A 27,931-nucleotide genomic window follows, 5' to 3' on the forward strand; every position below is an offset into this window, starting at 1 on the left:
GGTGCGTCAGGATGTCTGCTAGGAACGCTGGTTTAAAACCGTGTGGTGCCTGTCACTGACAGATGTTGGTGACAGGCCTGCATTGGTGTGCCTCTGCTCGAGCTCCAGCACTGGTGGAATGCAGACCAGCCTTTGGCGGATTTGTTCACCTACATTGAGAACGGTCAATGTCAGCAGTTTTGTGGGCTGCTTTCGCCTGGAGATCCTTTTTGTCTCAAGTGGAGCCCTGGCCACCTATACATCTTTCCAACAGTAAGACTCCTGCCCAGAGTTCTCAAGAAGATCAGGATTGACCAGGCCTATGTCATTCTTGTGGCTCCGAATTGGGCACGGAGAGCCTGATATCCCAAGGCATTGAGCATGAGCACTTTCTCCGATCAGGCTGCCTCCTCAGGAGGATCTTCTGTCACTCCAACAGGGCAGGGTTCTGCACCCAACCCTGAAAACTACTCTTCTTCATGCGTAGCAGTTGAGCTGCGACAGTTGACAGGTTTTGACCTCCCGCCCGAAGTGAGCCATGTTATCATGGCAGCCAGGCATCCCTTCATCAAGATGGTATACGCCTGCTGTTGGAGCAAGTTTGTGGCATAGTCTACAGATAAACACGTTGGTCCTCTATCTGCCCCCCATTTCCCCGGTTCTTTTGTTTATTCTTACCCTAGCCCAGTAGGCCTTTGCTTTCTGCACATCAAAAGGTTATTTTTCTGCCATATTGTAATTTTTGTGGTTGCCAGATCAGCCATCATTTTTCAAATCCCCTATTGTAAATAGGTCTCAAAGATCTTCAAAATATATTTCCACCAGCTCCTTTTATGATTCTTTAGTGAGACCTCAACTTAGTTCTCACAGTTTTGATGTGTGCTTTCTTTGAGTCACTACACAACTGCCCTCTCAGGTTCCTTACCATAAAAACACACTTCCTAGTGGCAATAAGATCTGCCCAGAGGGTAGGTGAGCTACAAGCACTGTTATGACAGCCTCCGTACCTTATCATCAATCTAGACAAACTAGTCCTTCGCACTAGAGTATCCTTCCTACCAAAGGTGGTAACTCCCTTTCATGTAGGCCAGGCTGTCACTTTGCCTACTTTTTTACCCTTCAGCTAACCCCTCTAAAGAAGTGGGGAAGCTATAAGCTGAACCTAAAAAGAGCATTTTCGTTCTACCTTGAGTGCACAAAAGAGTTCCGGATGGACAATCAGCTCTTTGTGGGGTACATTGTAGCCAAAAGAGGAAAGATGGCACAGAAACAGTCCATCTCAGGGTGGATAGTGCTCTGCATCAAAATCTGCTACCCATTGGCAAAAAAGCAACATCATGAAGATTTGCAAGTTCATTCTACCAGAGCCAAGGATACGACCACTGTGTTAGCTTGGCGAGTACCTGTCCTAGATATCTGTAAGGCAGCAACACGGGCTGCACACGTTTACGAAGCACAACTGCCTGGACAGTCTGGTCTGGCGAGACGGGCATTTTGCCCGTTCAGTCCTACAGGATTTTCTCGCCTGATTTGTGTTGCAGCCCCACCTCCGAGGAGTCATTGCTTGGCTGTCTATTTTAAGGTAGGGAATCTGCGTGTAGAAGTCTCTATCAGATGAATAAGTTACTTACCTTCCCTAATGCCTTATTTAGTTGAGACGCTATCTAGCTGCAGATTCCTAACTGCCCCACCTGTCCTCCCCGCCCTGGAAACAGATTTCTGAGTAAAGGGTTGCTTCCTTTTTAAGGGCCCTAATTTAAAGCACCAGTGGTCAGTGTTCTTCATGGCTCTGCGCTTCTGGCATGGAAAGTCACAAAAAGAAACGGATGTCAGCACACTGGGGTGGTGCCTATATAGCCACTACACATTTCACTGCCAGCACAGATGCTGCCACTGATGCTGCGTGGAGCCAAATGACACCACCTACAGGAGCGCAGGGGTGCTATTCACCAAACATTTTTGGATCCAGTCGGATGTCTGGGGATTATTCTAAGGTAAGCAATCTGCGACTAGATAGTCTCTACTAGATATAAGGTGTTACCGAAGGCAAGTACCTTGTTAGTTTGCCACAATGCAGTTCATGCACTTTCAACAGCAAAGCCCTGGATAATGTACTTTTGTAGGATAAAATGGTTGAGTAATCCTATGATTTGGCATATGGCATCAAAGAGCTGCCTTATATTAACTTGTGTTATTAAAAAAGGGGTTGGGTCTGTTATATTAACTTGTGTTATTAAAAAAGGGGTTGGGTCTGTTGTTCCAGCCGGGTTAGACGACATTAAATTATACAAACAACATTTATTTTAAGCTGTTATTGCTCTCCTTGGGGGGCAGATCGGCCTATTTCTATTAACCTGACCAGGGATTGGTGTGTGTGTGTTTTGTTTTGTGGGGGCAGCTCCGTGGGCACGGGTCGCTCCCCATGGGGGCATGTTACTGTTGGCCAGGTCTGCCCCTCTTGGGGGCACATCGGCCTATTTTTGGAAGGCTCATCTACCCCCAGAAGGGGGCAGAAAGCTCACTAGAGACGAGGGAAGATTTTGTTTTTCAAAATAAGAGGGTGGGAGTATGGCCATACCCCCACACCAAATAAATGGGGCCAAAGTTGTTCTGCCCACCAGTGGGAGGATGGGGCAATTACCCCCAAGTCACACCCAAGGGGACAGAAAGTCTACTAGATGCCAGGGAATTAAAAAATAGTGGGGTGGTGGCTACCAACCAGTATGGGCCTGGTTATGCCCCCACCCTAATTGAAGGGGGTAACAGTCTTTCAGCTCTCCTACCGCACACTAAAACATCTTATCCCATGGTAAACAAGAGGACATCTGATTATTTTGGGTTTTGGTTTTACATTTGGGCTATGAGAGCTTGACTAACTCTCAAAATCGTCTCACTTGGAATGGTGGGGGCTGCACTTTTTGGACTTTGGGAGGCTGCCATGTAGAAAAATCCACAAGACCTAGACACATCTGAAAACTAAACATCTGGTTGATTGCAGGGTGGTGTGCTTCACAATCACCCTGCTCCATTTTCTTACCCACAATGCCCTGCAAACCTCCATCTTTGCTGGAAATCACACATTTGTCCCACATTTTTGTGATGAACCTTACAGAATCTGCAAGAATCCACAAAATTCCTACCACCCAGTATTGTCTCACCTATACCGATAAAAATTCTGCTGCACTTGTCAGCCTAAAAAGGTTTTTTTTCAAACTGCCCTTTTGGACCCGCTTTGGTTCTCTCTCGACATGTTTTTTTCTCCTCCCTGTCACAGGCTCTTGGCGTACCTACACAAGTGAGGTATCATTTTTACTGGGAGACTGAGGGTCCCAGTACGGTGATCCCACACAAAAATGTTGGGAAAATGTGATTTATTTATTTTTAAGCTAAATTTGAGGTTTTCTGAGGATTCTGGGTAAGAAAACATTGGGGGATCCACGCAAGTCACACCTCCCTGGACTCCCTCAGGTGTCTAGTGTTCAGAAATGGTCTGGGTTTGGTAGATTTCTCTAGATGGCTGCTGAGCCCAGGACCAAAAATGCAGATCCCCCCACCCCCCAGCAAAAACAGGTAGTTTTGTATTTGATAATTTTGATGTGTCCAGATAGTGTTTTGGGGCATTTCTTTTTGCGGGCACTAGGCCTAACCACACAAGTGAGGTACCATTTTTATCTGGAGACTTGGGGGGAACGCTGTGTGGAAGGAAATTTGTGGCTCCTCTCAGACTCCAGAACTTTCTGTCACCCAAATGTGAGGAAAAAGTTTTTTTTTTTTTTTGGGCCAAATTTTGAGGTTTGCAAAGGATTCTGAGTAACGGAACCTGGTGAAAGCCCCACAAGTCACCCCATCTTGGATTCCCCTAGGTGTCCATTTTTCAAAAATGCACCGGTTTGGTAGGTTTCCCTAGGTGCCGGCTGAGCTAGAGGCCAAAATCCACAGCTAGGCACTTTGCAAAAAACAGCTCTGTTTTCTTTGGGAAAATGTGATGTGTCCACTTTGTGTTTTGGGGCATTTCCTGTTGCAGGCACTAGGCCTAACCACACAAGTGAGGTACCATTTTTATTGGGAGACGTGGTGGAACGCTGGGTGGAAGGACTGTGGCTCCTCTCAGATTCCAGAATTCTGTCACTGAAATGTGAGGAAAAAGTGTTTTTTTTTTCCTTCTTTTTTGGGGCCAAAATAGTGAGGTTTGCAAAGGATTCTGGGTAACAGAACCTGGTGAGATCCCCACAAGTCACCCCATCTTGGATTTCCTTAGGTGTCTAGTTTTCAAAAATGCGCAGGTTTGGTTGGTTTCTCTAGGTGCCGGCTGAGCTAGAGGCCAAAATCTACAGCGAGGCACTTTGCAAAAAACACGTCAGATTTCAATGTAAAAATGTGATGTGTCCATGTTGCGTTTCCTGTCGCGAGCATTAGGCCTACCCACGCAAGTGAGGTACCATTTTCATCGGGAGACTTGGGGGAAAAGAGAATAGCAAAACAAGTGTTATTGCCTCTTGTCTTTCTCTACCTTTTTTTCCTTCCAAATGTAAGGCAGTGTGTAAAAAAAGACATCTATTTGAGAAATGCCCTGTAATTCACATGCTAGTATGGGCACCCCGGTATTCAGAGATGTGCAAATAACCACTGCTTCTCAACACCTTATCTTGTACCCATTTTGGAAATACCAAGGTTTTCTTGATACCTATTTTTCACTTTATATTTCTGCAAATGAATTGCTTTATACCCGGTATAGAATGAAAACCCATTGCAAGGTGCAGCTCCTTTATTGGCTCTGGGCACCTAGGGTTCTTGATGAACCTACAAGCCCTATATATTGCCGCAACCAGAAGAGTCTAGCAGACGTAATGGTATATTGCTTTCAAAAATCTGACATCGCAGGAAAAAGTTAAAGTAAAACGTGGAGAAAAAATGCTGTTTTTTCACCTCGATTTCAATTTTTTTTTTATTTCTGTAGGAAAACCTTAAAGGATCTACACAAATGACCCCTTGCTGAATTCAGAATTTTGTTTATTTTTCAAAAATGTTTAGCTTTCCGGGATTCAGCATTGGTTTCACACCCATTTCTGTCACTAACTGGAAGGAGGCTGAAAGCACAAAAAATAGTAAAAATGGGGTATATCCCAGTAAAATGCCAAAATTGTGTTGAAAAATGTGGTTTTCTGATTCAGGTCTGCCTGTTCCGGAAAGCTGAGAAGATGGTGATTTTATCACCGCAAACCCTTTGTTGAGGCCATTTTCAGGGGAAAAACAACAAGCCTTCTGCAGTTTTGAAAAAAACCGATTTTTTTTTTCTGTATTTTGGCTAACTTCTTGGTCTCCTCCAGAGGAACCCACAAACTCTGGGTACCCCTAGGATCCCTAGGATGTTGGAAAAAAAGGATGCAAATTTGGCATGGATAACTTATGTGACAGAAAGTTATGAGGGACTAAGCGCGAACTGCCCCAAATAGCCAAAAGAAGGCTCGGCACAGGAGGGGAAAAGGCCTGGCAGTGAAGGGGTTAAGGTAAACATAATTATTCAAACTACACCAAATTAATAATTAAAGTCCTTCAGATAGTGTTCCCCAAAAGCATTCAATTATAATGAATTAGAACAAGCTTGAAATCAAACCTACAGTCTACCTAGACATCCTTGTGCATTTGAATTACTCTTAGATATCATCACATTTGTAACACTTGCGCCAGTCTTTGATCAGTTGTTTCAGTCTTGAATATTTTACAAAAGGAGTCCACTGTTTTGCCCCACTGTTTAGGACTCAAAGTTTATAGCATCCAAAGGGGTTGAGACTACTAATTATCAGTAAAAGGCACCTCTCATGACTTTTCAGGTTGCCTTGGTGTAGTTGCTGAATCTGACAATTCCCTACTACTTTAACGTCGACGTGTTTCAACCCCGTGGTTCAGAGGTCTCTTAAGGACCAAGAGTGGATTGTTCTCTTAATTTTGATTTTCCTTTTTTCATTTTTTTTCAGTCCAGTTGTGCGCAAAAAAGGAAAACTTGTTTTGTTGCCAAATTCAATTATGTTGGAAACCAGAGTGGTTAGCTGGGTGTGAGTCATCCTTTATTTACCATTCGCTCCTGGCACTGACCTTTTCCGTAGGCTACAGCGATTGCAGTCTCACATGAGACTGCAATCGCTGCAGCCTACAGAAAAGTCGGTGTCAGAAGCGCTTGGTAAATAATGGATGAGACGCTGGAGCTCGCTAACAAAGAATGACAAAATACACATTACCAGAAAAGTTACCATAATTTAATATCAACTCTGGCACCATGGTTTGGGTCTCCTGCAGCACATATTAAACTGATAATTGATTGTCAAAAAAATAAAATGAAAGGCCTCAGCAAGAATTCAAACCAACATTGCTTGGGATTGATAAGTGTAGCTTTCCCTGAGAGAGATAGCTTGCAAATACGTCTTTTTTAGAGCAAAAGAGGATAAAAGTAAGAAGGCTGGACATAGCTCGTTGATATGAATCAGAACATAAGACTTGCTTACCTGTCCAAGTGACAGGAAATATACGGTCTAGTTACTTTTATACATCCTCCATCCCTTCTTGTCTATGCATAAGCTCACTTCTATTGAACAGATGGGACTTAGCCCTCCAGAACCAAAACCAATTTCCTTGTGTTTGCTTTAGACTTCAAAGGAATACAGGTTAGAGAAGCTATACAGCCAGAACCAACACCGTATTGACGTCCAACCTACTCACATGGTTGGAAGTGAGTTTAGATCACTGGAGCCATCCTAGTTTTGAGATATGTCCTTGCAGAACATAGCTGTTGGACTTTCTGCGATGAGAGGAGCAACCTTGACCAAAAGCACAAAATACAAATGCCCAGCTAACTGAAGAGTTCTGTAGGTACCCTAAGGAGGTGAGTCGTTAAAACGTCAAGAGGAGCTTGCAGCCCAGCTGGCCCATGACCCAGCAGGAAGATGCCTTAGAATGTCAGGTTCCAGGGCTATGTAGGAGACATTCAGCTACTATAACTGTGGTGAGCTTGCATTGCACTTCAGTTTTCACATTGCCTCCCCACATCTCCTCAGAGGTTGTATTTCCCATCTCCAGTCGGAGAGGTACACTAGGGTTTAAGCTTTCATAACTGGTCTGTGGATATCTTCCGTTGCCTGATGCTTGTCACCGTGATTCCGTAACCATTTGTCTCTTTTTTTTTTTTTATATTACCTAAATTACAAAGACATTTCTTTTCAAAAGCAGACCCAGAGCTAAATCCTGTATCTTAATTTCGAAGTGAAAATTAGTAGATCTGCTTGGTGCCCCAGGGCCACTGGGGGCCCAGGCAACCCGAAAACAAAGACTGTTAGAATGTGTTCATGGTATGTGGGCTCCTGCACCAGTATCCGCAGTATCCTTATTTAAACATTACCTTTGGAGACCAGTAGAAGGTGTTACTGGTTGCCCTCAGAAATGTGTCTGGCACTAGAACAATGATGTGGTGATAGGTTTCTGTGACCATTATCATTTTCAGCTGGAATCCACTGAGGAACTGAAAGAAATTATAACAAACTAGATAGTATGCTGTCTGCCACCTGTAAACCTAGGTGACTGTCCAGTTAACTCCAATTTCCCCTGGGTGTTCTACAAGGAGCTTAAACATACTTATGGTTTCCAATCAGGAAACATGAATCCTCCAGATTGTTAGGATGGAAATGCTCCCCTGCATAGTATGTGTACCCCTGCCATGATTGTACAAGTGCCTGTGAAACTGGTAACCTGTCTTTTAGTTTGCTCCTGAAATCACAGTAATCTAGCCTCCACACAGTGGTCTAGGCATGTCCATATTATTGTGAGTTCCACAACCTATTATGTGATCTGGAGCGGTGCTCAAATGTTGCTTCTTAGTGGACATTAGACAACTAGACTGTATCGCATAAAGCAGTCGTGGTTGAGAACTTTATTTTGTGAATCAGTAGTGTAGCTAGACCCATTTGTCTATACCAAAGAGAGGTGAGTCTACTGGCTCCTCTCATGTAAAGTTATGCTATTATGTGACATGTAGGGCCTTCCACTGATATCCCATTTGTATGTCTAGTGCATGTAGGTGCAGTGTGTCATACATATTTGGTAGTAGCATTCGGTCTTTTGTGTTCGTCCAAGTAATGAGGGCCATTGGGTTCCATTTTTACTGGTGCAGGTCTAACACTGCACCAGATGGAGGAGTAGGACCAGTTCCTTCAGAAAGTGAGTCCAATCCTGTGAATGGAGGTAGAGACCCAGACACAGAATTGCGGGTGAATGGAGAAAAAGGCCTACTTTTAGAAGTTCAGTGTGGGACTTGTTAGCAAAGGACTGCTAATTATTTCCTGCAGAGTACTGCTTTTTGGGAGTTTGGGAGAAGGGAGGCCAGGGAGGTAGGACTGCATTTTCTGTAGTTGTAAGTGAGGACATTTCTAGGCAGGGCCTGACCTTTAGTGTGTCTATGAATACTGCTTTAGGAAGGCTGGTGACAGCCAGGTACAAAAATCTTACAATTCACTGTGCCCTTGTTTTGGATACTTCTTCTTGTAGCCAGCCCCTTTGCTATGTTCTGTGAAAGTCTCACATTTTCACAAAAGCTATGTCTGGGTAGCAGCCTAAAAAGGGCAATTAAAAGAGAACCAGCCTAACCTGATTCTGAATCCTTAGACTGTGGCTCCACATCCCCTGCCTGGAAAATGTGTACCAAAGTTGAATCTAAATGACCCTACTTTGTTCCAGTCCCAAGTTCATCTTGCCTGCTGAGAGGGGGAAGGAGCATGCCTGGCCCTGCAGGAGGAGAGACTAACCAGGAAGAGAAGCCCAGTGTGTTGCCAGCATATGTAGCATCCAGAGAAAGCAGACTATCACAGAAAGCGAAGCCAGGAGCAACTTTTGCCTTGAAAAGGGTCTCCTCAACCTCTCTGTGTGGTTCCTGTTGTGCCACATCCAGGATTTTAAAGACTTTAGGAACCACCATTTTCCCCAGCAGTCTTCCAAGGGTTCAACATGCTGCTGCTAATGTGGGAGAGCGTGAAGCCACATTGCTGCCTAAGTGAGAGACCATCATGAGTCTAGAAACCTCAAGTGCCAAAGACCCACCATCACTGATAACTCAGCCTAGAGACTTCAACTTCTGAATCTGAGCTCCTGCCTGCAGCCAACCTGGAAGAATGCCGCTGCAAAAGGCATGGGTTGCAGCGCAGATCGACCTCATCCATTTCATCCCTCAAACACTGTCCCGAGGTGAGGCTGCTGCCTCGCTGCACACAGGACAGGAGCCTTACCTGTGAGTCTGGGAACATGCACCACATCCTCTGCACTGCAACAATAACCAGCAGGTAAACATAGGGCTTAGCCTGCATCTGGGATAACAAACTAGGGTGCACGCTTGAGACTTTTGCCTCAGGGGTAAAAGACATTGAAATGAGTGGCACATTTGACCAGTGAGAGTATTTGATGCTACTTGCACCTGATCGAAGCAGAAGCCATAGTGTGTTAGGGACTATAGTCATGCGATCTTGACTCTGGGGGGGAAGAAGTCTCAAGAAAAAGAGGGGGGATTTGCACCTCACTGCTAAACACAACTTAGATTACTACCCTGTATTACATTCCAATCACATTTTGTAGTATTTACTTCTGTACTTTCTTTTTGCATAAAAGACAAACATTGAACTGGACAATATGTTATTGTGTATGTTGGCGGATTGTTGAATTCTGAGCTTTTGGACCCCACACCTACTTGAAAAGGCTTGACTGTTCACCCTTGCTACCCTGAGATTGATGCATTTGGCACAGCTTGTAGAGCCATCGTAGGAGAGGCCAAGGGGTTCGAGTAGCAGACCACCTCAGCTGCCTTGGTAGAGGCCCCATAGAACATGTCTGCTGTGTGGCATGACCACCCTCCCCAGTCTGGTCTGGCACACTAAATCAGTGGGTATTTCCTGTAGGTGTTATTCAGTGTTGCACAATCTTCACAGGGTCTGCTTACTATCTCTGAATCTTTAAAAACTCCTGGACCCAGACAGAGCTGACAAATAGAAATCATAGAACACAAGAGAAATTACGACCCCAGTCATGTCAGTACCTGACATGTGAATCCAAGCTTTAAATATACCCCCTGAAAGGGAGACACTTCAACACACTGTGGAGACTGACTGCACAGCAGAAAGCCTTTTGGACCAAACAAATAGTAAGATGTGCTTTTTCAAGGCACTGGCCTCATAAAACACTCATTGGGTTACAAACATCCCTTTTGTCAAAGGCCTTTTCTTTTTCAAACTGTTGTGGGAACAAAGTTATGCAGGCACAGAATCTGCCAGAAATAGTAATTTACAGAAATCTGTTGAATTGCCTTCAAGCCCTTAAGGCATAAGTGGTGATGAAAGTATGGGTTCTTTCTCCCTTTAAATGGCTTCAAAATGTAAACCTTGGTACTTCCCTCGATGAGGAGTCTTAAGAAAGCCAAAGTTTGGCCCATGTGAAGAGGATAAAGGAACTAGTGACTGCAGACAATTGAAACAACGGCATTTTAGTAGGTGCCATGTTGCAGCATCATACATGACACACTGACATTACAAAATACATAACTGATGATACAGGCCCTCCCTTTCATCTTCATATAATCTACCCAGGGGCATCTATCTACTTGATGATAGTGGCACTACAGGCTTTAATGTCTGTACAGTAACAAGGAGGGCTCATATTTAGTACAATTGCTGGCATTTTTCCTCATTCAATTTTAATGAGGACAACACATTGGTGACTATAACTAGTGTCATATGAGATCTCCTATGATGTTACCAGTAATGTAATTGCGGATGTCATTCTTGATTACTCCTATACATCTAGACTCATTGACCATGCCTCTTTATGCTACTTTTCTGAGGCCAGAGCCGTTTGTTCAGCTATATACATGTCACCTCAGTACGTTCTTCCATTCTGTGTGATCAGCTTGTATGACCATTGAATTAATCAATATCCGTGTAGTTTATTTATGTGTGTGTATCTAATATTTTTTTGTCAAGCTGTACTTAAATGTTGACCTCAGTCCAAGCTTGGATGATCTATACATTCATTAACTCCATGTAATAAAAGGTCCTCGGTGATTCATTTTTGGCTCCTGGTGCTGACCCCACTTAGGTGGCAGCTCTTACAGAGGCTTTCTTGACTATTGTCTGCCCTCCTCTGTTTCCCTCTGGTGTGCCGTTGGGCCCCAAGGTGCCTGCCAGTCCTTCTGCTGTGCTTCTGCTGGTGGTCTTTCCACAGTGCTGGTTTACCCTGTTAATAAGCGTGACAACACATCAGTATTGGTTGCTGTTATGTTGTTGCAGAAGGCCTCATTTCTGTTTTCAATATCTGAGTTGCAGGAACTTATAAAGGAGTCACAGAGCAGATGGGTTATTGGGCTCAGATTGTGATAATCCCACCAGCAACTATTTTCCTCCTCCTATTCTTCTTCCCCTGCGCCAGCGGGAAAACAGGCCTAGTATGATTCCCCAAACCCATACAAAACCTATAGGAGGACGTGTGTCCTCCTTTCTACCCTCCTGGAATGCCATTACTTCGACTCAGTGGGTCCTCCATTTCATAGTAAGAGTTTGCGACCTACCCTTCCTTCAGGTTGTACCCTCCATCCTGCCACCTATCACTTCCCTCATTCTGCACCATCTTTCATCGTGCAAGAAGTAGCATTACTCCCAACCGAAAGGAGCTGGTTAGTGAGCTGAAAAGAGTGTGTTACAAGGTCAGCTACTTATAATATTTTAAAGGTGGTGGATAACTTGTAAATGAAAGTTATAACTAGTTCATTGAATTTCATTTTTAATTTTTTTTTAAATAAAAATATGTTCAAAATCATAGAGTCCGGTGTGGCAAGTGGAGAGTTATGTGGAGTGTTATACAGTATAGCGGAGGAGAGTGTTGTAAAGTCTATTGTCATAGAGTGAATTATTGTAGATTGGAATAGAGTATAGTAGTGCATACTACAGTGTTATATAGTGTAGTGACATGGTGTCTGATGTAGTGGAGTCAAGTATTGTAGACTGGAGCAGCAAGTTGTTGAATGGTGTGCCGAACAGTAGAGTAGGGTGGGTGTCATAGACTGTCATAGAGTGGAGTAGAGTGTTTTAGAGTGGAGTAGGGTGAAGTACAGTGTAATAGTGTGGAGTATAATCAAGTGGAATGTCGTAGATCACAGTGGTGGAGAGTGTCATAGGTTGGAGTGCCGTGTGCTATAGTGGAGTAGAGTATCATAGGGAGATGTTGAGTAGCGTGTTGTTGTCATACAGTGTAGTATAGTGGCATAGAGTGGACAGGTCTAGAGTGAATTAGAGGGGCATAGAGTGTAGTACAGTGTTGTAGAGTGGAGTTGCATACAGTAGAGTACAGTGTAGGACATTGGAGCACAGTAAAGCGGAGTATAGTACAGTAGCGTAGAGTCGGATAACGTGTGGTGTAGTGAAGAGTAGTGTGGAGTGCATTATACTGGAGTGTGGTAGTGTAGAGCAAAGTATCAGAGTGGAGTGGCATGTCGTAGACTATAGTGGCATGTTGTGCAGTTTAGTGAAGTGGCATAGCATACAGGTGAGTAGATTGTCGTAAATGGGAGTCTGGGTTGTACAGTAGAGTATAGTGGGGTGTCATACAGTGTTGGAAAGTGATGTAGAGTAGAGTGGCATACAGACTAGTTGCTTGAGAGTGGAGTGGTGTACAGTACTGTGTTGTAGAGTGGATTGGCATACAGTTTTATAGAGTACAATGGAATAGAGTGGCATACAGTGGAGTTGTGAAGTACAGTGTCCGAGTAGAGCCGAGTAAGGTTGATTGCAGTGGCATACAAAGAGTTGCATGCAGTGTTGTATAGAGGACTAGAGTATCATGGAGTGGAGTGTGGTACAGTGGCATACAACATAGTACAGTGTTGTGGAGTGAAGGGATATAGACAGGAGAAAAGTGTCGGAGAGTCGCATACAGTGTAGTACAATGGAGGTGCATAGAATACAGTAGTGTGTGAAACGGGAGCTTTGTAGATGAGCTTGTTGTACAGTAGCGTAGAGTGAGGTAAAGTCTTATACAGTAGAATCGCGTCAAGAGGAGGGGTGTAATAGAGTGTGTTGGTGTGTCTTAGAGTGGCATGAAGTGTAGTGTACTGGCATAGCATATGTGGTAAACTGTTATAAATTGGAGTGGTGTCTTGTACAGTAGAGTGGAGTGCTGTTTTGTATAGAAGTGTTGTATAGTGGAATAGAGTGTTTATTGGAGTGTATGGGCATACAGTGGAGAATAGAGTTGGGCAGTGGAGTGTACAGGAGATAGAGTTGAGTAGAATGTTGTAGAGTGCCATGAAGTGTGGTAGACTTTTATGGAGTAGAGTTATATTTAGTGGAGAAGAGTGTTGTACAGGGGAGCCGTGTATAGTGGAGTGGCATACACTGTAGTGCCGTAGAATGGACTACCGTAAATTGGAGTAGCATACATTGGAATACTGTACAGTAGAATGTAGAATAGTAGAGTGGTATAGATTGGAATAGCATAGAGTGAAGTGGTGTACAGTGGAGAAGGGTACAATGGATTGGCATAGAGTGGGGTGGTATACATTGAAATGGCATAGGGTAGAGTCAAGGAAACTGTTATAAACTGGAGTGGCATCTCATACAGTGGATTAGAGTGCTGTGTTGTACAGTGTTGGAAACTGTCATAGAGTGGAATGTTTTACACTAGAGTGTACGGGCATAGAGTTGCATGCAAATTTGGACCGTGGAGGTTTTGGACAGTGGAGTGTTTGGTCATAGAATGGAATAGAGTCTAGTAGAGTGGTATAGAGTGTAGTAAAGTCTAATAAAGTGGAGTTATATAGAGTGGAGGAGATAACTAGAGTGGTGTAGACTGGAGTGGTGTACAGTGGAGTTGCGTAGAGTGTAATAGCATATAATGTAGTGGCGTAAAGTGTAATAAAGTATAGTGTTGTAGTGTACAGTAGAGTGGAAAACTGTATAGTAGAGGGGCAAAGATAGAAGTTGCGTACAACTGTAGTGTTCTAGCATAGAGTGGTGCAAAATAGAAGTGGAGTAGTGTAGACTCAAGTGGTGTACAGTGGAGTGGGGTAGAGTGAAATAGCATCTAGTGGAGTGGCGTCAAATGGACTAGTGTAGAATGGAGTGGCATATATTGGAGTAACATACAGTGGAATAGCGTGGAGTGGTGTACAGTAGAGTGGCAAAGTGGTGTAGACTGGAGTGGCATACACTGGAAGGGGGTAGAGTGTAATAGCATACAGTGAAGTGGCGTCCAATGGAATAGCTTAGAATGGAGTGGGGTAGAGTGGAGTGGCATGCACTGGAGTGGTGTAGAGTGGCATACAGTGAAGTTACATACAGTGGAATAGCATATAATGGAGTGGCATAAGGTGTAATGTGTAGAGTGGAATAGTATACATTGAAGTAGCATATTGCGAAGTGGCATACAGTGGAGTGGCGTACACTGAAGAGGCATAGAGTGGAGTTGCATACAGTGTGATAGCATAGAGTGGAGTTGTGTACACTGTAATAGTGTAGTGTAGAGTAGAGCAGAGTGTTGTAAAGTGGAGTAGTGTAATACTGTATAGTGGAGTAGTGGACAGTGGAGTTGCATATAATGGAGTGTTGTAGACTAGAGTGGCATACTGTGGCGTGGGTTAGAGTCTAATAGCATTCAGTTTAGTGGCATATATTAAGGTGGCATTCAACTGAATATAGCATAGATTGGAGTGGCGTACAGTGGAGTAGCACACAGTGGAATAGCGAACAATGGAGTGTTGTAGAGTGGAAGGGCACACAATGGAATAGCGTATAATGGAGTGGCGTACAGTAGTATGGCATAGAATGGAACAGCATATAGTGGAGTAGCATCCAGTGGAGTGGCATACAGTGAAGTGACGTAGATAGTGGCATAAAGTAAAGGTGCGTACAGTGTAAGATCATAGAATATTAGCATATAGTGGCCCTGTGTACGATATAATAACGTAGAGTGGAGTCATAGACAGATGAGAGGCATAGAGTGGAATAGGTTATAGTGGAGTGGCTACAGGGGCGTGGCGTACGGTTGTATGTGAAATTTTGCAGGAATGTAGATTATGATGTGCAGAGTATTCCAAACCGCAAACTACTCTGCCTTGAGTTTCTCTGGATTTACCAATCAACGCAGTGCCACACATGGTGGCCTTGCGTTGCTTTGTAAACCATTGCCCATGCAGCACTATGCATGAAGCAAAGGTACTACAGTCCAATAATACAACTTGACCTTATTTGCATTAGTTATGTTTTGGGCCATGGTATACCGTGGTAACTTTACAGTATACTGTTGTACATGACGATGACAAGCCAGTATATAAGTGGGTAATGGCTTTTAGAGCATGGAAAGGCAGCCATATTGTTTTTACTATACTTTGGCTGAGTTCGGTGGTAGGGCTTTAGATATAGGTAAGTACTAGGTTCTTACCTATTACCACTTAATTAAAGTAGTAATAGGTAGGGACCCCTTTTATCTTTGCACCCCCTTAAAGATTCACCACATAAATTTACATCATCAAAACATGTAGAAAGTGCAATAGGTGTGGAAAGTTTTTTTTTTTTTGTGGTGATTTGTCAAACGGGTGGGAAGTTATTAGGGAACTTACTATCATTGGGAACACTAACTATAACTACAGAGTGGCAATCAGATTTAATGTGATTTATTTTTTTGTCTATTGTATTTGTTTATTGATTTACATATATATGTTATCGTAAATGTGCATTTTATTTGTTCATATAGTAATTCTGAAACTTTAAATATGCATTCTAGTTTTTTAGGGCCTCCTTGCTACTTTTAGTAGGATTGTGCTACATATGAAGCCCAAAGTGAATAAAAGATAGTAATTGTTATAAAAATTAACATTAGAATTTTTTTGTAATGGACAATTATTATGCCCTCCATCTAGTAGTTTTTGTAGATCACTGCTAGGGCACTTTCCCATTTTGTTGCACGGGAGTACATAAGGAAGATGGTTTTTGTTTGGCTTGTTGGGCACAGTTTTATTTTGTGAGACAGAGAGATGCAAAGAAAATGTATGTAGATAAATATGTATTCTATTCCTTATGTATTTGTTTATAGGCTTCCATTAGCATGTGACCATAAATGGGTCTTTCAGGCATTCATGTAGTAAATCTGAAACCTTACATATTCAGTCTGGTTTATTCTTTTGGCTTCCTTGCTATTTTTAGTAGGATTGTGCTACATATCAAGGCCAATGTGAATGAAAGGCAGTCATTGTAATTGCTATAAAAATTGTGATTATTGTGTTTTTTCCTGGGGGTCAATTATCATATCCTCCAAATAGTAGTTTGTGTGGCTCACTGCTCGGGCAATTTTTCATTTTGTTGCACAGGGGTGCATAAGAAAGATGTTTTTTGTTTGGTTTGTTGGGACAGTTTTATTTTGTGAGCTGGAAAGCATGCAGAGAAAACCTATGTAGATTAAGATGTATTCTATTTGTTATGTATTTGTTTATAGGTTTCTATTAGGAAGCAACAATAAATGGGTCTTTCAGTTGTTCCTGGACTAATATTGAATCTTTACATATTCGGTCTAATTTATTTTTTGGTCTTCCTTGATACTTTTAGTAGTATTGTGCTACAAGATATCACTAAGTTGTTGCCCCTTATAACTTCATAATGTCATTTGCAATAGCTAAAAGAATCATCTACATAGTGTAATGTGTATTGCTGTGAAATTTCATTGCAGTCTGTTCAGCCATTTTGCTGCTACATGAAATAAAAAGATTTATGTAAAGTGCATTGAATTACAAGCATGTTTGACCCCCCTTTTTTCTTTGCACCCCCTTGACCAAACACCACAAACATTCAATCCTCTGACAATGTAACAGGTGCAACAGGGCTGCAAAGTTTTGCAGAGATTCGTCAAATGGGTACAAACTTATTAAGTGGCACCTCTCTGTGAGATGTGATATATATTTACTGGGAAAAAAACAAAGGTTACTGGGATGTTATAGTTAGGAAATAGAATTAAAAACCTTAGAAATTCACTGAATAAAACCAAAGGTTACAGGGACATTTATAGTTGGGTTCGAATTTTACACACACAAAACCATAGAAATTCAACAGTTAGTTATTCTTGTCTCAAGAAACTATAACTTGTGACCTAAGGTAACTATAGCTCACGCCCCTGGCATGCACAGTTTTCTCATCAATAATTTTATTGCAGATGTTGAAGTGATATTATGAATGATGTCTTAAAGGACTGATCTAATTTATGGAGTAATTAGCACTGCAGGGCTATGGTGCGAGTTATAGTTACCTTAGGGCACGAGGGCGCAGAAGGAGTTGGCCTTGCAGCCAGACCTCCATACCCACCCAAACCTGCACCACACATGGCCTTTGGCCGTAGGCAGTGGGAATTAACGGCAGGGCCTAGCCTGTAGCTAGGCCCTGCAGCCAACCCTTTACTAACATCCACATCTTGCATGGCCTTCGGACATGGGCGGGGGGGGTGGTTGGCCCCAGGCACCTGCGCCTTGCATGGCCTTTGGCAGCCAGGCCCAGTGGCCCAACCCCATATTAGGGCAACAGGGAAGAGGGGCATGCAGTCCCCCGCCACAAGCCAATTTTGGCCCCGATGACCCCACCCCTCCAAGCCCGGTCAAATAGTAAAATGGTAGGGGGGCCATGTGACCTCTCTCCCCACACCAATTTTGACCCTGGGTACCACATTCCCTGGGGCCCGGCGAATTAGTATAAGGGGAGGGGACTGGATATATATATATATATATATATATATAGTATATTTATGTGTATATATAGATGTGTACAGATATATATATATCCACTGACCTTCTGATCAGCGTCTGTTCACTCCTTCCTGCCCAACTCCACCTGCTGATGCCTCTGCGTCCGAATTCCTCAAGAGCTTGCCGGCTCTGAGATTGAGGCCCGCCTCCACCCACAGGCACATGCATGCGCCTGATCCCTGGTGGCCTAGTGGCCATCTGTTTCTGTGTGCCTCTGTCTTTTCTGCTTTTACTCTTTTTTTTCACTCCTTTTTTTCTGCCTATGTTTTTTTCCTCTCTCTTTTGCACTCTTCTGCTGCACTGTTCCCCACTTCCCCCTCCCCAATGCTGCTGCCCCTGTGGCCACCCTCCTCCCTGCAAAGTGCTTTGCCGCCCTCCCGCTGACCAGCCTCTCCCTCCCCTTCTTAATATTGGCTGCTGCGTAGTGAAGGGTGACTCCACTGACCTTCTGGTTAACATCTGTTCGCTCCTTCCTGCCCAGCTCCACCTGCTGCTGCCTCTGCTTCCGATCTCCTCAAGAACCTGCCGTCTCTGAGATAGAGGCCCACCTCCACCTGCAGGCATCCTCCTGCGCCTCGTCCCTGGTGGCCATCTGCTTCTGTCTGTCTCTGTCTTTTCCACTTTTTCCTGTTTTTCACTCTGTCTGCTTGTCTGTTTTTTCTCCTCTTTCTTTTGCACTCTTGTGCTGTGCTGTTCCCCGTGCTCCCTCTCTGCTGCCCTGCCCCCCTTGCGAAGCACGTTCCTGCCTCTCAGCTGACCAGCCCTTTCCTCCTCCCTTATTAATGGTGGCCGCAAAGGCAAGCCTGTCTGTGCCCGGACTGCACCCAGCACCATAGACCCTGGTTCCCGTGCCACCCGTTGATTCAACACCGAAGCTCTGCACGCCCTCAACCCTGGAAGATCCTCACCCTTCCACCAAGCCGACCCAAAGCACACTCATGGATCATTCTCCTGATGCACTTGCCTCCACACAACACCGCACCAAGTCCAGAAAGACACCTCAGGTGCATACTCCTCAACACACTCTCCCTCGTCTAACACACAGTAGAAGTTTGAGACCTCCTCGACTCGATCGCCCCTGATGTCGCCATCCTCACAGGTACCTGGATCACACCCACCTCATCCCCGGACATCGCCACTGCCATTCCTGACGGCTACAAAATCATCCACGACGACCAAGCTAATCGACCAGGAGGAGGCGTCCCCATAGTATGCATGAACACCCTCCGCTTGTCAACCACAATCAAGACACAGAACCTACCAACCACCCTAGAACACCTACACTTCCAGATCCAGACTGACCCGAACACCTTCCTCCGTGGCATGCTCGCATACAGACCACCCGGTCCCTGAACCCATTTCTGCGAAACCATTGGCCGTCTCATTGCCCCCCCCCCCCCCCCCCCCCCCACGCGCTCGCCTCCACCAACTACATCGTACTCAGTGACCTCAACTTCCATCTCAACAACCACAATGACTCAAGACCCTCAACCCTCTTGGACAACCTCGCAACCCTCGGTCTCAAGCAACTAGTCAACCTCCTCTCTCAGGCAGCAGTCACACCCTTGATCCCGTATTCTCAGCAGGAAACAACATCACCATCTCTCACACCTCTAAACACCGGTGGACCGACCACCATTTCACCTTCTCGAAGATCACTGCACTCCACCATGTTCCACATTCCCCCTGCAGAAGCTGGGGCAGTCACCAAAGTGCAGCTCACCGACGCACTCAGCCACTCCCGCCCCCACCCCTCCACTGGAATGCACAAAAGACTCAGCACCGCTCAATCACATAATGCACCAAACGGCATGGCCATCCTCGGAAAACCCGCCAGAAGCTAGCACCGGAAGAAACCCAGTTGGGTCACAGCAGAAGTCCAAGAGTCTAAACGAACCTGTAGAAGACTGGAATGAAAGTGGAGAAACAGCAAAACTGAAGACCTCACAGCTTACAAAATCAGTCACCATGCACCACCAGCTCATTAGAGCCTCCAAGAAAGCAGCCATTTAAGAACCCATCAACACCAACGCGCACAACAGCAAGGAGCTCTTCACTATAGTCAAGTAATTCACAAACCCCGGAAATGACACCTCGGACAAAACCCCCGTCACCTCAAGACCTCTGCGATGACCTCATGCACTCGGGGGCACCCTCAGACCCGTGCCCACATCAACTTTACAACCTAGCCAGTGCCACCATTGCACCAGAGCTCTGTCGGACTATTAACCATTCCATCGAAACAGCCACCTTCCCATCTGACTGGAAGCACACAGAGATCAACCCACTCCTCAAGAAACCCTTCACCGACCCAAGGGATTTGAAGAATTGGAGACCCATCTCTCTACTTCCCTTCCCAGCCAAGGTAACTGAAAAGGCCATCCACTTACAACTCACGGAGTTCCTTGGAGCAAACTAGGTCCTAGATCCGTCCCAGTCCTGATTCAGGAGCAACCACAGCATTGAAACAGCCCTCTTTGCAGCCACCGATGACATCTGTGCCATACTGGACAACGGAGGCACGGCCACTGTCATCCTCCTTGACCTCTCTGCCGCGTTAGACAGTCTCCCACTCCACCCTCTGCATCAGACTCCATGACGCCGGCATCTGCTGTAAAGCACTGGAATGGATTTGATCCTTCCCCACCAGAAGAACCCAGAGTGTCAGACTCCTGCCATTCACCTCGGCATCCAAAAAAACATGCTGCGGAGTACCACAGGGATCCTCACTAAGCCCTACCCTCTTTAACATCTACATGGCCCTGCTCGCTAAAAACATCAGGAAGCACAGCCTAAACATCGTATCCTATGCTGACGATTCCCAACTGATCCTCTCCTTGACCAACGACCCATCAGCAGCCAAGGAAAATTTCCACAAGGGAATGAAAGCAGTTGCCACCTGAATGGATACCAGCTGCCTCAAACTCAACTCGGACAAGACTAAGATCCCCGTAATCGCCTCCATCCCCTCCACCTGGGACGACTCTTGGTGGCCAACTGCCCTAAGAATCGCCTCCACCCCTACCGACCACGCACGCAACCTGAGCATCATCCTTGACTCCACGCTCTCCATGACCCACCAAGTCAACACTGCCTCATGATCTTGCTTCCATACCCAACACCTACTTCGGAAGATTTTCAAGTGGATCCCCTCTGAGACAACGACAGTCACCTATGCGCTTGTCAGCACCAAACTAGTCTACGACAACGCACTCTACACCGGCATCACAAAGAAGCTCCAAACAAGACTACAGAGAATCCAGAACGCAGCAGCCAGACTCATCCTGGACATCCCCCACCACAGCACTATCTCTGCCCACCTCAGAGACCTGCATTGGCTCCCGGTTGACAAACGCATCAACTAAAAGCTACTGACGCACACCTATACGGCACTGCACAACATAGGACTGGCATATCTCAACCACCTCCTGACCTTCTACACCCCAACCAGGCAGCTCCGATCCACCCAACTCGCCCTCGCCGCCATACCCAGAATCAGAAAGAGCACAACTGGAGGCAGATCTTTCTATTATCTCACAGCCCGGATATGGAACATGCTCCCTCTCAATCTCAGACAGGCCACCTCGCTGAACCAGTTCAGGAAAGATCTCAAGACCTGGCTTTTTGAGTGAGCAGCACGCCGCAACAGTGCCATGAGACCCCATGGGTGATAAGCTGCGCTTTCCAAGTGATTGATTGAGATATATATATGTGTGTATAATGTATATGTATGTATATATATTTATAGTAGGTGTGTGTGTGTGTGTGTGTGTGTGTGTGTATGTATGTATGTATATATATATATATATATATATATATATATATATATATATATACACATACACATATATATACATGTGTATATATCTATTTGTATGTGCATATATATATATATATATATATATATATATATATATATTTCACAAAAAGAACTCGAATTACCGAGGCTCAAAAAGTGGCGGTCCGACCATGGCTTCGAGAAATGCCATAAAAATGCAAGGAAATCTTGTAATAACAAGAAGGGTCAGGACACTTCCAGTATGATTAAAGCTTTTTACTCTTTACAACGAAATTCCTCCCAACGCGTTTCAGCCGTAGCCTTGTTCACAGATGGGGGAGCTTGGCAAATTAGCATACAAGTACCAACACTCAACAAAACTAAAAACGGACAAACACAGCACATCTATAGAATACCTTGAATAGCATGGCGGCCATACTAGGCTAGTCTTTTGTACATAATATAACTTCCACAATGTGTTGATATTCCTTCTCTTACTATTTGTATAGCCTATATAGCATTACATTATTAGTATCCTCAAAGTATTCAACATAATGTTATTATTAAACTGCGTATACCAAATAAATATCATGTTTTTTAAATAGTTATGTCTTAAATGCCGTGTTTATATATCCAGTACACATACTTCATAACCCCAAAAAAATTGATTAAACAAAAACCCTACAGGTGAAAAAATCACTACTAATGCCAACAAAAAACAGATACGTATAAAAATATATCTAAAACTAAAAATATATATATATTACAAAACTGTCATCTTTTACCCAGAAAAGTACTAATTAGCCTAAATGACTACACATTTCCTCGCTGGAATTGAGCCCTCCAGGCGAGAGTGTCATGAATCTGATAATGTATTTAGATTCCAAAATCCGTAAGTTTTTTTGTCGATTGCCACCTCTTATACTGCTTTTAACATGATCACATACCAGATAGCTCAGTAATTTATCGTTGCCTTGATGTACCTCTTGGTCAACCTATCTAAGAGACCTCTAACGTCTGAAGAAATCAGTGTATTGGCCTTGGGTTTATCATTTTGTCCGACTAATCGTTTAGATTATGTGCAGACTAGAATTGACCTTTTTCAGTTTGTGAGAAAGCTAAAACTGAAAAAATGGTTTCAGACTAGGGTAACGTTGCATTCAATAGGAGCAAAAAGGGCCCAAACCAGTAAATTTTTGATTTCAGATATTGAAACGTTACATACACTCTCCATTTTGGATGGTGACACGCAAGCACATGACGATCCTATATTGAATTTGGAGGTTTTGGGCTTAGATATAGATGCTACATGCCCTAGTTGTATGCTAATTTGCCAAGCTCCCCCATCTGTGAACAAGGCTACGGCTGAAACGCGTTGGGAGGAATTTTCTTGTAAAGAGTAAAAAGCTTTAATCATACTGGAAGTGTCCTGACCCTTCTTGTTATTACAAGATTTCCTTGCATATATATATATATATATATATATATATATATTTATGTGCATATATATATATATATATAATACATATCACAGGTGTTTCCTGTGTTTCTCCTGGAGTTTATTTTGTTCTGGTATTGATTCACGAAGTGAGGAGTCTGCAAGTAGACATGTCCATCAAAAGATTAGTTGCTTACGTTGGTACTTGTGTTTCTGATGGATATTCTAACTACTTACAGATTCCTTACCAACCCATTTGTCTTCCCACTCTGAGCAGTGTGCAGTATGCCGTATTTAGTAAGGTTCCACGTTAGTTTTATACGCTGTGTTTCTAAGAGCTTGTCTTTGCAGAAGATAACAGACCACTGTGGTGGAGCCATAAACGGCTCCCTGACTTCACATCAAGGAGGTACCAGCATTGAGTTGTAGCTGTAGCTCCCGCTGTTGGCTCGTGAGCTATTTCAACTTTTCTGTATCCATTGTGACCACTGCAGCCATTCATGAGGAGAGGAATCTGCACCACAAATATGGTTACCAAAGTAACTTTTTGTTTGTGGTCTAGAATTTGTGTCATTGACAGTGAGTTCCCCGGCTAGATTAGTAAAACTCTAAGGACCTGCTACAAGAAAAGGAACCTGCCCTTACTGTGTGGAAGGAGTACTGGAGCTACCCCTGCAGAACGTAGCTGCCTGTAGGAGATCAAAGCCTAGCCACATGGAAGAAGTGTAAATGACTCGAGTTAGAACCAAGCGACATCACCTTTACAACACCAGTGACAGTTATGCTCCATTACTGTTGCAACCCAGGGATCCTGTAGTATGCAGCCCCGGAAACAACTGTAGTCCCCATTCAGACTCTGGTTTCACCTTCCCATGAAGCCTTTCCTCTTCGACGCAAGGTAAGGACCTCCTAGTTTGTTTAGGATGAACAAGTGTGCTACTTTATATGAGCTCTCAGTTCCAGCGCATTCGTCACTGAGAATGGGGTGAGGCATGCACCAGAAGAGGAAATAGAAATTGGCAGCCGCGCCCCTGCCAAATCATCAAGATCAGCAATTACACGGTAAATCCACCTTAGAACTGAATATAAAGCTTCCTTTGACTTAACACCTTGAAATTTAATATTCCTGAAGCCAGTCAGAACTGGCCCAGAGGATATATGGACAGGCCACTTTCTCAAAGCAAATCAGCAGGACTCCTTGCCATTACATTGCCACTGTAGAGCACATTGCCACTGTAGAGCATTAAATGTCACATCCTTGTGAATACCAATTTAGCTATTAGAACCATTGTTCCTTTCTGCCCAGTGTTTGGCTGCATAATAAGAATTAAAAAATGTATTTTTTTACTCTGTGATAATTGGTTGGACATTGATCTTATCAAACATGATTCTGTTTGTTGTTGAGTTTGCATTCTTTAGCCCACAGTACCCCCCTGAGTAGGCCTTGGACTGCGCTACCTCACTACTCTGAAGGTCAAGTGCTAAGATGGTGTACTTGATGATCAGTTTTGGGGTTTGCAGTAAGAAATGCTCCAGGATATGAGAGATAAATTGACCCAAACGATGACATTGAGACCTAGTAACCCTTTTGTCCTGTGCCTGAAGAACCAGTTGAGGCAATTTATTAATACGTTTACCGCAATTATTAGGTTGAGGATAGCAGCGCGCATGTGCTGCTTTTCTGACATCTTGGTACCTATGTGGGCTTTTAACCAACATTTCTTTATCGTTGGTAAATGCTTTACATTTGGCCCTCCTTGGGGCAGTTTTGTTACCGCCTTGGGGACCAACCCTGTACATGGATAATTGCACATTTGTCTATGTTTGACTGCGATCTATCTTTTTTCCTTTTGTGTGTTTCCTTCGCGAACACGCTCATGACGGCTGTGGCACTTTGAGTCGGCTTGCTTATGCCAACTGTTTTACTTTTCAGTTTTCCTTTTGTGTGTCTTTTAGAGTTGCAAGTCTGTAAATATTGTGCTTTTTGTATGTTTCATTAAGTCATACACATTTGATTGGCCAGCTATAGCAGTAAACACTGCATATGTTTCATGTGCTTAGTGTAGTCAAGCAGGTTGTAAATAGTGCTCTGTCTGTCTAGTGGTTAGTGATGCAAGACAGCACAAGGGGAAACGCTGCCTCTTTGTACAGTGTGTTTAGTGTGGGATGCCACATCACAGGCAGAACCACTGGACTATTGTATGGTGCTTAGTGTAGGCAGACAGAGACAGTACACACTAGGAAGACACAAAGGGGTAAAAGCACTGACCACAAGCTCTTCACTGCTTATATTGTGTGCTTAGTACAGACAGACATACATAAACTGGAGGAGGCAGTGTAGTGTTTGCACCATGGCCTTAACGTGGACAGGTGCAATGAAAAGCAGCATAGGCTGCACAGCTTACACCATATTAATGTATGTGGACAGGCACACAGGAAAGAAACACTGCACTATGTTATTATTGGCAGGAAAAAAGGAACGAAGGAGGCAGTGCACAAGGAGGAGACACTGCACTGTGTGCACAGAGCTGTTAGCTGCAGATATATTTGACTGAAGGAGGCAGTGCACAGGTTGCACCATGGGCTTTGTCAGACAGGCACACTAGGAGAAGATAGTGCACTGTGCTAACTGAGTGCTTTGGATTGGCATCTATAAGCGACTGATGTTTTACCTTGTGCATAGTGTAGGCAGACAGGTGATTTGTTACATGTGGGCAGACACTGCATGTTACAGACCTCTCTCATTGTACTTACATTTTGGAGAATTGCTGAATGTTATGTATCAAGCAGAGACTTGTAACATGTTTTTAGATCCAGGGTAGGTGGAGTACCTGCTTTGGAGACCCTGGACTGAACCAACTCTGTTTTCTTAGCCTCCCCACCACTCTGACTCGCCTGCATTGTCTCTATCATTCTCCTCTCTCATACTGAATTTCCACTACCAATAGTTTCCCATCTTTTTCTCCCACACCTTTCCCTTCTGGATCACCCCTCCAGCCTTTGTCCACCCCTTTCCCTGCTTAAACAGTTACTTTTCTTTCTGTGCTGCACCTCACCATTTTTCCCAGTGTGTCTCTTTTGTTGCTCTTTTCCTCTCCCCCTATAGTTAGCCTTCTCTTTCTGTGTCTCTGTCCACTTCTCTCTGCTCCTTTCTGTTTTCCTCTTGGTAAATGCTTTACGTTTGTCCCTCCTTGGGGAGGTTTTGTTACCGCCGTGCAGACTGACCCTGTTACATGGATAGATGCATGATTGCCGATACGTTTGACTGTGAGCAAACTTCTTTTTCCTTAAGTGTCTCTCCTTTACGCTCATGGCAGCCATGGCACTTTGAATTGGTTTGCTTTTGTCAACTAAAATTTTACTTTTAATTTTCATTTTATGTGGCCAGAAAAATCCAGTTCAGAATTTACAACGCCAATAGCTCTAACTGGAGCAAATGCGAGACCGATTGCATTGCAAATGCTTGTTATTTTCCACCTGTATTTGTTGAATGTCTAGACATGAGTGACCGCAAGACCAGCATCATTTTTCAGCATCAGTACCTAGGCATAGACGAAAGACTCATTTGTTCATTTCTTGTGCAGGGGTACAGCTAACCGTATAAAAAATGCATACATCTAGGCATCTTTGTCCCTATTTCACTTGATCACCAGAGATTTGCAGAAACACAGTCACGTGCATATCTTGGAATCAGGAGAACTATCAGTAGCCAGGTATCAAAACGGTGCCACTTCTTTAAGCCCGCACCAGTATGTCTCATTCATGCTTTCACAAGAAATTGGATGCAAGGAGAGCGCTGAAAAAGGTATCCTTCCATTCCGGTTTGTATGCAGGTATGCACATTGTTCCTCCAAGGTACGTGGCAGCTTAAGCAACATAAGATGGTATGCCCGGAAGTATACTTGGACATTGAGATTCCATTCCATTTAGTCTTTTTTGAGAATAAAAAGCTAATTTTAATTTCCCTTATGCTGCAATGTGAATGAAGTGGCACTATCCTCTATTTTAGACCGCTCCTATGACTAATTGTATTGGCTGGATTGGCGCCTTGCTTTCTTTCTCCAGTAGTTACCTCGTAGTTTTTCTACTAAATGGTCAGATCATTAAAAAATGTCAAAATGGACCAGAGTACTGTTCGATGCAACCCTGCGCTGCAGACGCATGCGGCTTTGTTTTTACAATGCTGATCATACCCAACCTTGTTTGAAAACCTATAGTAGGCAATCATATCAAGAACGCATAGTGATCTTTTTAGCACATAATATATCTTCTCTATGTCCTGGCTTGAAACACATTGTGAAATGGTGCCTGTCGACCACAGAAAAGAAAAGTTGTGGTGGCTGAGTTACCCTGTAATCTGAATAATCGCGTATTTTCAATACTAGCACATTAATTTGATTTTCTGCACAAGCTCGCTGCAATTTGTAGCGTAGTGCTTAAGTCTCAGAAAAATCCACACCTGTGAGTTCCTGCAGAATGCAATTTCACAGAAGTGGAGGCCAGAAAGTGCTTAAGAGAAATACTGTTACAAGTAAGTAATGTTCATTGTATTAACTGTATATATATGTACATAACTGTAGCCACTGGCAATAGAATGATTACGTTTTTGTTGTATTTGAAAAAAAAAAAAAAATTGAAATATACTAACACAAAAATGAAATCATTTGAACTGACGTGCTTTAAACTAAACAATTTCAAAATAAATTAACATTGCTCATTATGTCCCATAACTACAAGACCAAACCTCCAACAATTAGAAAAGATGTAAACTGATTACTGTTAAGTCCTTTTTAATAACATCAGGAAACTGCTGTCAGTAGCATGTATACACCTTAAGTCTGCCCAATGAAATTTGATTTTGAGGTCATGGTTGCATTAGGAATTTAAAATGCAGGCTGCTCATCTGTAGGGAACCTTACTACTTTGATGCATTCGC

General features: G+C 43.7%; 1 protein-coding gene across 1 annotated transcript in view; it reads left to right on the forward strand.

Moving 5' to 3' along the window:
- The window catches only part of BBS7 (Bardet-Biedl syndrome 7), a 426,240-nt gene that overhangs the window by 149,516 nt on the left and 248,793 nt on the right, over positions 1–27,931 (forward strand). The gene's annotated exons all lie outside the window — the stretch shown is intronic.

Source organism: Pleurodeles waltl, chromosome 1_2, assembly GCF_031143425.1.
Source record: "Pleurodeles waltl isolate 20211129_DDA chromosome 1_2, aPleWal1.hap1.20221129, whole genome shotgun sequence".
Taxonomy (NCBI): Eukaryota; Metazoa; Chordata; class Amphibia; order Caudata; family Salamandridae; genus Pleurodeles; species Pleurodeles waltl.